The sequence below is a fragment of the Taudactylus pleione genome, unplaced genomic scaffold (assembly GCF_031769625.1).
Source record: "Taudactylus pleione unplaced genomic scaffold, aTauple2 ptg000612l, whole genome shotgun sequence".
Classification (NCBI taxonomy): Eukaryota; Metazoa; Chordata; class Amphibia; order Anura; family Myobatrachidae; genus Taudactylus; species Taudactylus pleione.
The window spans coordinates 2,023,826-2,033,695 of NW_028285014.1; the positions used below are offsets into that span (position 1 = coordinate 2,023,826).

The 9,870-nt window shown below is 33.8% G+C and overlaps 2 non-coding genes across 2 annotated transcripts; both read left to right on the forward strand.

The window, feature by feature from the left end:
- The first annotated feature begins 4,564 nt into the window (after positions 1–4,564).
- TRNAL-CAA (transfer RNA leucine (anticodon CAA)) lies at positions 4,565–4,673 on the forward strand. The gene is made up of 2 exons: positions 4,565–4,602; positions 4,628–4,673. It is a non-coding gene; the product is annotated as a tRNA-Leu (tRNA).
- Positions 4,674–5,717: 1,044 nt separating this feature from the next.
- On the forward strand, positions 5,718–5,826 carry TRNAL-CAA (transfer RNA leucine (anticodon CAA)). Its single transcript has 2 exons — positions 5,718–5,755; positions 5,781–5,826. It is a non-coding gene; the product is annotated as a tRNA-Leu (tRNA).
- The last annotated feature ends 4,044 nt before the right edge of the window (positions 5,827–9,870 follow it).

The window sequence follows — 9,870 nt, forward strand, 5'->3', positions numbered from 1 at the left end:
AGAATCAAGATTCTACTCTTCCAGTTAATGGGAATTCTGGTCTCTGTAAAGAGGCGTGGGTTCAAATCCCACTTCTGACAATGTATTTTTGCTCTTTGGTTATGTTTTACACTCAAAATGACTGACATTGAGAAGTATGCTCAGGACATCCACAGTCTTTCAATCTTTCCTCTCCCAGACATTGATATCTTGATCCCATTTATTTCTAAGCAATATGAAGCACAATGATTGAATGAATTAAAGGGCATAGAAACTTTTAAAGACCTAAGAATTGATCGATTTTCCCATCTACATTCCAATCAAGATCAAATTACATTAGAGTTAAATTAATTAAATTATTCTTAAATAATAAAGACACTATGATTAGTTTTAAAATTCTAAAGTTCAGTTCATGTAGAAATTGGCTATTGAAATAATGTATTACATAGAAACAGAACTTGATGGCAGATAAGAACCACTTGGCCCATGTAGTCTGCTCCTTTTCATGTATCCTTTAGGCAACTTCAACCCTATTTGCTCCTTACATTTCTCTTAAGGATATTCTTATGCCTATCCGAAGCGTGTTTAAATTGTTTCACCGTTTAGCTTCAACAACATCGGATGGGAGGCTTTTCTATTTATCAACTACCCTTTCTGTGAAGTAATTTTTCATCAAATTTCCTCTAAGTCTACCTCCCTCCAGTTTCAGTGCATGTCCTCGTGTTCTTGTACATCTCTTCCTTTGAAGAATAAGAATTGTTTGCACAACATTCTTTTAGTATTCAGTAATCTAAACATAAAACACAAGAATAATTGGCATCGAAAGTATTTTAAGGCTCTTAGACTTTACATATAACATGATATACAATTTACTTCTAAGACAAACTAATCTGTTCTGCTAGGATGAAGACCTTAGTAAAGGGTGGCAACAGTAATTTTGAAGGATAACACTTTAGCTTGAGCCATTTTTCCTAAATAATGTTATTTAAGAAACAGCTTTTAGAGGAAATGCATTAATCTAAGATCTTGATTTAATGACCCCTTTTTCAACAAGTCCAAATTATTTGTCAAAATCACAATCAAAAATATAAATAGTAAAATGATAAACCCTAACAGGAAGCAGGTTCGGATATACTGATGTGCTTGTCAGGCGCCAGACTCAAGATTCTACTCTTCCAGTTAATGGGAATTCTGGTCTCTGTAAAGAGGCGTGGGTTCAAATCCCACTTCTGACAATATTTTCTTACTCTTTGGTTATGTTTTACACTCAAAATGACCAACATTGAGAAGTATGCTCAGGACATCCACAGTCTTTCAATCTTTCCTCTCCCAGACATTGATATCTTGATCCCATTTATTTCTCAGCAATATGAAGCACAATGATTGAATGAATTAAAGGGCATAGAAACTTTTAAAGACCTAAGAATTGATCGATTTTCCCATCTGCATTCCAATCAAGATCAAATTACATTAGAGTTAAATTAATTAAATTATTCTTAAATGATAAAGACACTATAATTAATTGAAAAATTCTAAAGTTCAGTTCATGTAGAAATTGGCTATTGAAATAATGTATTACATAGAAACAGAATTTGATGGCAGATAAGAACCACTTGGCCCATGTAGTCTGCTCCTTTTCATGTATCCTTTAGCCAACTTCAACCCTATTTGCTCCTTACATTTCTCTTAAGGATATTCTTATGCCTATCCGAAGCGTGTTTAAATTGTTTCACCGTTTAGCTTCAACAACATCGGATGGGAGGCTTTTCTATTTATCAACTACCCTTTCTGTGAAGTAATTTTTCATCAAATTTCCTCTAAGTCTACCTCCCTCCAGTTTCAGTGCATGTCCTCGTGTTCTTGTACATCTCTTCCTTTGAAGAATAAGTATTGTTTGCACAACATTCTTTTAGTATTCAGTAATCTAAACATAAAACACAAGAATAATTGGCATTGAAAGTATTTTAAGGCTCTTAGACTTTACATATAACGTGATATACAATTTACTTCTATGACAAACTAAACTGTTCTGCTAGCATGAAGACCTTAGTAAAGGGTGGCAACAGTAATTTTGAAGGATAACACTTTAGCTTGAGCCATTTTTCCTAATTAATGTTATTTAAGAAACAGCTTTTAGAGGAAATGCATTAATCTAAGATCTTGATTTAATGACCCCATTTTCAACAAGGCCAAATTATTTGTCAAAATCACAATCAAAAATATAAATAGTAAAATGATAAACCCTAACAGGAAGCAGGTTTGGACATACTGATGTGCATGTCAGGATGGCCGAGCGGTCTAAGACACCAGACTCAAGATTCTACTCTTCCAGTTAATGGGAATTCAGGTCTCTGTAAAGAGGCGTGGGTTCAAATCCCACTTCTGACAATATTTTCTTACTCTTTGGTTATGTTTTACACTCAAAATGACTGACATTGAGAAGTATGCTCAGGACATCCACAGTCTTTCAATCTTTCCTCTCCCAGACATTGATATCTTGATCCCATTTATTTCTCAGCAATATGAAGCACAATGATTGAATGAATTAAAGGGCATAGAAACTTTTAAAGACCTAAGAATTGATCGATTTTCCCATCTGCATTCCAATCAAGATCAAATTACATTAGAGTTAAATTAATTAAATTATTCTTAAATGATAAAGACACTATGATTAGTTTTAAAATTCTAAAGTTCAGTTCATATAGAAATTGGCTATTGAAATAATGTATTACATAGAAACAGAATTTGATGGCAGATAAGAACCACTTGGCCCATGTAGTCTGCTCCTTTTCATGTATCCTTTAGCCAACTTCAACCATATTTGCTCCTTACATTTCTCTTAAGGATATTCTTATGCCTATCCGAAGCGTGTTTAAATTGTTTCACCGTTTAGCTTCAACAACATTGGATGGGAGGCTTTTCTATTTATCAACTACCCTTTCTGTGAAGTAATTTTTCTTCAAATTTCCTCTAAGTCTACCTCCCTCCAGTTTCAGTGCATGTCCTCGTGTTCTTGTACATCTCTTCCTTTGAAGAATAAGTATTGTTTGCACTACATTCTTTTAGTATTCAGTAATCTAAACATAAAACACAAGAATAATTGGCATCGAAAGTATTTTAAGGCTCTTAGACTTTACATATAACATGATATACAATTTACTTCTAAGACAAACTAATCTGTTCTGCTATGATGAAGACCTTAGTAAAGGGTGGCAACAGTAATTTTGAAGGATAACACTTTAGCTTGAGCCATTTTTCCTAAATAATGTTATTTTAGAAACAGCTTTTAGAGGAAATGCATTAATCTAAGATCTTGATTTAATGACCCCTTTTTCAACAAGTCCAAATTATTTGTCAAAATCACAATCAAAAATATAAATAGTAAATTGATAAACCCTAACAGACAGCAGGTTCGGACATACGGATGTGCTTGTCAGGATGGCCGAGCGGTCTAAGGCACCAGACTCAAGATTCTACTCTTCCAGTTAGTGGGAATTCTCGTCTCTGTAAAGAGGCGTGGGTTCAAATCCCACTTCTGACAATATTTTCTTGCTCTTTGGTTATGTTTTACACTCAAAATGACCGACATTGAGAAGTATGCTCAGGACATCCACAGTCTTTCAATCTTACCTCTCCCAGACATTGATATCTTGATCCCATTTATTTCTAAGCTATATGAAGCACAATGATTGAATTAATTAAAGGGCATAGAAACTGTTAAAGACCTAAGAATTGATCGATTTTCCCATCTACATTCCAATCAAGATCAAATTACATTAGACTTAAATTAATTAAATTATTCTTAAATGATAAAGACACTATGATTAGTTTTAAAATTCTAAAGTTCAGTTCATGTAGAAATTGACTGTTGAAATAATGTTTTACATAGAAACAGAATTTGATGGCAGATAAGAACCACTTGGCCCACGTAGCCTGCTCCTTTTCATGTATCCTTTAGGCAACTTCAATCCTATTTGCTCCTTACATTTCTCTTAAGGATATTCTTATGCCTATCCCAAGCATGTTTAAATTGTTTCACTATTTAGCTTCAACAACATCGGATGGGAGGCTTTTCTATTTATCAACTACCCTTTCTGTGACGTAATTTTTCTTCAAATTTCCTCTAAGTCTACCTCCCTCCAGTTTCAGTGCATGTCCTCGTGTTCTTGTACATCTCTTCCTTTGAAGAATAAGTATTGTTTGCACAACATTCTTTTAGTATTCAGTAATCTAAACATAAAACACAAGAATAATTGGCATCGAAAGTATTTTAAGGGTCTTAGACTTTACATATAACGTGATATACAATTTACTTCTAAGACAAACTAATCGGTTCTGCTAGGATGAAGACCTTAGTAAAGGGTGGCAACCGTAATTTTGAAGGATAACACTTTAGCTTGAGCCATTTTTCCTAAATAATGTTATTTAAGAAACAGCTTTTAGAGGAAATGCATTAATCTAAGATCTTGATTTAATGACCCCTTTTTCAACAAGGCCAAATTATTTGTCAAAATCACAATCAAAAATATAAATAGTAAAATGATAAACCCTAACAGGAAGCAGGTTTGGACATGCTGATGTGCTTGTCAGGATGGCCGAGCGGTCTAAGACACCAGACTCAAGATTTTACTCTTCCAGTTAATGGGAATTCTGGTCTCTGTAAAGAGGCGTGGGTTCAAATCCCACTTCTGACAATATATTTTTGCTCTTTGGTTATGTTTTACACTCAAAATGACTGACATTGAGAAGTATGCTCAGGACATCCACAGTCTTTCAATCTTTCCTCTCCTAGACATTGATATCTTGATCCCATTTATTTCTAAGCAATATGAAGCACAATGATTGAATGAATTAAAGGGCATAGAAACTTTTAAAGACCTAAGAATTGATCGATTTTCCCATCTACATTCCAATCAAGATCAAATTACATTTGACTTAAATTAATTAAATTATTCTTAAATGATAAAGACACTATGATTAGTTTTAAAATTCTAAAGTTCAGTTCATGTAGAAATTGGCGGTTGAAATAATGTTTTACATAGACACAGAATTTGATGGCAGATAAGAACCACTTGGCCCACGTAGTCTGCTACTTTTCATGTATCCTTTAGTCAACTTCAACTCTATTTGCTCCTTACATTTCTTTTAAGGATATTCTTATGCCTATCCCAAGCGTATTTAAATTGTTTCACCATTTAGCTTCAACAACATCGGATGGGAGGCTTTTCTATTTATCAATTACCCTTTCTGTGAAGTAATTTTTCTTCAAATTTCCTCTAAGTATACCTCCCTTCAGTTTCAGTGCATGTCCTCATGTTCTTGTACATCTCTTCCTTTGAAGAATAAATATTGTTTGCACAACATTCTTTTAGTATTCAGTAATCTAAACATAAAACACAAGAATAATTGGCATCGAAAGTATTTTAAGGCTCTTAGACTTTACATATAACATGATATACAATTTTCTCCTAAGACAAACTAATCTGTTCTGCTAGGATGAAGACTTTAGTAAAGGGTGGCAACAGTAATTTTGAAGGATAACACTTTAGCTTGAGCCATTTTTCCTAAATAATGTTATTTAAGAAACAGCTTTTAGAGGAAATGCATAAATCTAAGATCTTGATTTAATGACCCCTTTTTCAACAAGTACAAATTATTTGTCAAAATCACAATCAAAAATATAAATAGTAAAATGATAAACCCTAACAGGAAGCAGGTTCGGATATACTGATGTGCTTGTCAGGATGGCCGAGTGGTCTAAGGCGCCAGACTCAAGATTCTACTCTTCCAGTTAATGGGAATTCTGGTCTCTGTAAAGAGGCGTGGGTTCAAATCCCACTTCTGACAATATTTTCTTACTCTTTGGTTATGTTTTACACTCAAAATGACCAACATTGAGAAGTATGCTCAGGACATCCACAGTCTTTCAATCTTTCCTCTCCCAGACATTGATATCTTGATCCCATTTATTTCTCAGCAATATGAAGCACAATGATTGAATGAATTAAAGGGCATAGAAACTTTTAAAGACCTAAGAATTGATCGATTTTCCCATCTGCATTCCAATCAAGATCAAATTACATTAGAGTTAAATTAATTAAATTATTCTTAAATGATAAAGACACTATGATTAGTTTTAAAATTCTAAAGTTCAGTTCATATAGAAATTGGCTATTGAAATAATGTATTACATAGAAACAGAATTTGATGGCAGATAAGAACCACTTGGCCCATGTAGTCTGCTCCTTTTCATGTATCCTTTAGGCAACTTCAACCCTATTTGCTCCTTACATTACTCTTAAGGATATTCTTATGCCTATCCGAAGCGTGTTTAAATTGTTTCACCGTTTAGCTTCAACAACATCGGATGGGAGGCTTTTCTATTTATCAACTACCCTTTCTGTGAAGTAATTTTTCATCAAATTTCCTCTAAGTCTACCTCCCTCCAGTTTCAGTGCATGTCCTCGTGTTCTTGTACATCTCTTCCTTTGAAGAATAAGAATTGTTTGCACAACATTCTTTTAGTATTCAGTAATCTAAACATAAAACACAAGAATAATTGGCATCGAAAGTATTTTAAGGCTCTTAGACTTTACATATAACGTGATATACAATTTACTTCTAAGACAAACTAATCTGTTCTGCTAGGATGAAGACCTTAGTAAAGGGTGGCAACAGTAATTTTGAAGGATAACACTTTAGCTTGAGCCATTTTTCCTAAATAATGTTATTTAAGAAACAGCTTTTAGAGGAAATGCATTAATCTAAGATCTTGATTTAATGACCCCTTTTTCAACAAGTCCAAATTATTTGTCAAAATCACAATCAAAAATATAAATAGTAAAATGATAAACCCTAACAGGAAGCAGGTTCGGATATACTGATGTGCTTGTCAGGCGCCAGACTCAAGATTCTACTCTTCCAGTTAATGGGAATTCTGGTCTCTGTAAAGAGGCGTGGGTTCAAATCCCACTTCTGACAATATTTTCTTACTCTTTGGTTATGTTTTACACTCAAAATGACCAACATTGAGAAGTATGCTCAGGACATCCACAGTCTTTCTATCTTTCCTCTCCCAGACATTGATATCTTGATCCCATTTATTTCTCAGCAATATGAAGCACAATGATTGAATGAATTAAAGGGCATAGAAACTTTTAAAGACCTAAGAATTGATCGATTTTCCCATCTGCATTCCAATCAAGATCAAATTACATTAGAGTTAAATTAATTAAATTATTCTTAAATGATAAAGACACTATGATTAGTTTTAAAATTCTAAAGTTCAGTTCATATAGAAATTGGCTATTGAAATAATGTATTACATAGAAACAGAATTTGATGGCAGATAAGAACCACTTGGCCCATGTAGTCTGCTCCTTTTCATGTATCCTTTAGGCAACTTCAACCCTATTTGCTCCTTACATTACTCTTAAGGATATTCTTATGCCTATCCGAAGCGTGTTTAAATTGTTTCACCGTTTAGCTTCAACAACATCGGATGGGAGGCTTTTCTATTTATCAACTACCCTTTCTGTGAAGTAATTTTTCATCAAATTTCCTCTAAGTCTACCTCCCTCCAGTTTCAGTGCATGTCCTCGTGTTCTTGTACATCTCTTCCTTTGAAGAATAAGAATTGTTTGCACAACATTCTTTTAGTATTCAGTAATCTAAACATAAAACACAAGAATAATTGGCATCGAAAGTATTTTAAGGCTCTTAGACTTTACATATAACGTGATATACAATTTACTTCTAAGAGAAACTAATCTGTTCTGCTAGGATGAAGACCTTAGTAAAGGGTGGCAACAGTAATTTTGAAGGATAACACTTTAGCTTGAGCCATTTTTCCTAAATAATGTTATTTAAGAAACAGCTTTTAGAGGAAATGCATTAATCTAAGATCTTGATTTAATGACCCCTTTTTCAACAAGTCCAAATTATTTGTCAAAATCACAATCAAAAATATAAATAGTAAAATGATAAACCCTAACAGGAAGCAGGTTCGGATATACTGATGTGCTTGTCAGGCGCCAGACTCAAGATTCTACTCTTCCAGTTAATGGGAATTCTGGTCTCTGTAAAGAGGCGTGGGTTCAAATCCCACTTCTGACAATATTTTCTTACTCTTTGGTTATGTTTTACACTCAAAATGACCAACATTGAGAAGTATGCTCAGGACATCCACAGTCTTTCAATCTTTCCTCTCCCAGACATTGATATCTTGATCCCATTTATTTCTCAGCAATATGAAGCACAATGATTGAATGAATTAAAGGGCATAGAAACTTTTAAAGACCTAAGAATTGATCGATTTTCCCATCTGCATTCCAATCAAGATCAAATTACATTAGAGTTAAATTAATTAAATTATTCTTAAATGATAAAGACACTATGATTAATTGAAAAATTCTAAAGTTCAGTTCATGTAGAAATTGGCTATTGAAATAATGTATTACATAGAAACAGAATTTGATGGCAGATAAGAACCACTTGGCCCATGTAGTCTGCTCCTTTTCATGTATCCTTTAGCCAACTTCAACCCTATTTGCTCCTTACATTTCTCTTAAGGATATTCTTATGCCTATCCGAAGCGTGTTTAAATTGTTTCACCGTTTAGCTTCAACAACATCGGATGGGAGGCTTTTCTATTTATCAACTACCCTTTCTGTGAAGTAATTTTTCATCAAATTTCCTCTAAGTCTACCTCCCTCCAGTTTCAGTGCATGTCCTCGTGTTCTTGTACATCTCTTCCTTTGAAGAATAAGTATTGTTTGCACAACATTCTTTTAGTATTCAGTAATCTAAACATAAAACACAAGAATAATTGGCATTGAAAGTATTTTAAGGCTCTTAGACTTTACATATAACGTGATATACAATTTACTTCTATGACAAACTAAACTGTTCTGCTAGCATGAAGACCTTAGTAAAGGGTGGCAACAGTAATTTTGAAGGATAACACTTTAGCTTGAGCCATTTTTCCTAATTAATGTTATTTAAGAAACAGCTTTTAGAGGAAATGCATTAATCTAAGATCTTGATTTAATGACCCCATTTTCAACAAGGCCAAATTATTTGTCAAAATCACAATCAAAAATATAAATAGTAAAATGATAAACCCTAACAGGAAGCAGGTTTGGACATACTGATGTGCATGTCAGGATGGCCGAGCGGTCTAAGACACCAGACTCAAGATTCTACTCTTCCAGTTAATGGGAATTCAGGTCTCTGTAAAGAGGCGTGGGTTCAAATCCCACTTCTGACAATATTTTCTTACTCTTTGGTTATGTTTTACACTCAAAATGACTGACATTGAGAAGTATGCTCAGGACATCCACAGTCTTTCAATCTTTCCTCTCCCAGACATTGATATCTTGATCCCATTTATTTCTCAGCAATATGAAGCACAATGATTGAATGAATTAAAGGGCATAGAAACTTTTAAAGACCTAAGAATTGATCGATTTTCCCATCTGCATTCCAATCAAGATCAAATTACATTAGAGTTAAATTAATTAAATTATTCTTAAATGATAAAGACACTATGATTAGTTTTAAAATTCTAAAGTTCAGTTCATATAGAAATTGGCTATTGAAATAATGTATTACATAGAAACAGAATTTGATGGCAGATAAGAACCACTTGGCCCATGTAGTCTGCTCCTTTTCATGTATCCTTTAGGCAACTTCAACCATATTTGCTCCTTACATTTCTCTTAAGGATATTCTTATGCCTATCCGAAGCGTGTTTAAATTGTTTCACCGTTTAGCTTCAACAACATTGGATGGGAGGCTTTTCTATTTATCAACTACCCTTTCTGTGAAGTAATTTTTCTTCAAATTTCCTCTAAGTCTACCTCCCTCCAGTTTCAGTGCATGTCCTCGTGT